Here is a 965-nt window from a genome sequence, read left to right as displayed (position 1 = left end):
AGTATAAACCACCATGTTGGTGGTGGTTATCCACGATGTGGGTAACACTCCTCATGAAGTGCTCCTTCTGTTAAACTTGCATAAAATCAGAGGGAACGGTTACTCAATCATTCTCATTTTGTGCTTATAAAAGGGTATCCATGAGCGACCCTTTGCATGTACAAAAGTACAAAAAGATTAAGAAGGGAAGTGGGATCCTGCTCACCGATTGCTGAAGGAGCCTGCGCTCGTTAAAGGGCTGCAATCTGGCTGAGGAGTGGAGCTTTCCCTTACTCCATCCACCACCTGCTCTAGCCGATCTCGAGTCGCTGGCAAGCACAACAGATCGTCAATGGCTGCCTCAGGTATGCTGTCCTCTCCTGTGTGATTTACTGTTTTAAATAATAGTTTTTGGTTTTTCCCTGTCACAAGAGAGGCGATGCCAGAAACGACCCAACAACCAGCACATAATCATGGTCTTCTAATGTCCTGGGACCACAACTTTGGCCTGGCTTGGTGGTCAAGCAATGCTAAGTGGAAGAACCTGCAGGTGCTTGGGGAGCTAAGATCATGTTTCGGGGCAGCAAATGAGGAAGCTGAAGTGTTATACAAAGGGAATGATATTTTTCATGCTTCGCTACAATTCTACATAGTGCTCGGTGAAACATGAGCAGAAACTATGAAGTCAACTTGGTCTTTTTTAGCTGCACAACATTGTGTCCACTCTTGGTTGAGCATACATTGACAAGCCCATTAACTACTTTGTGCTAAACTGCATGTTGTTGTTGTTTATATGGGTATCTTGCCCCTCCCTGCACAACACACACTCAGTATAATTGATCTTAGTCAAGGCAATATGAGCCCATGTTGGGGCCCATTTGTTTCAAGGGGAAATGCTGCCTTTCCCGCAGGAGATATGCCACTTCTCAATGGGACATGAAACAAATGGGTTCCGTGGGAAAGTGGTCTGTGGCATGGTAGTGGGC

The sequence above is a fragment of the Nuphar pumila genome, chromosome 17 (assembly GCF_984573655.1).
Source record: "Nuphar pumila chromosome 17, dmNupPumi1.hap1.1, whole genome shotgun sequence".
NCBI classification, from domain to species: Eukaryota; Viridiplantae; Streptophyta; class Magnoliopsida; order Nymphaeales; family Nymphaeaceae; genus Nuphar; species Nuphar pumila.
Note: the sequence above shows the minus strand (reverse complement) of the source record.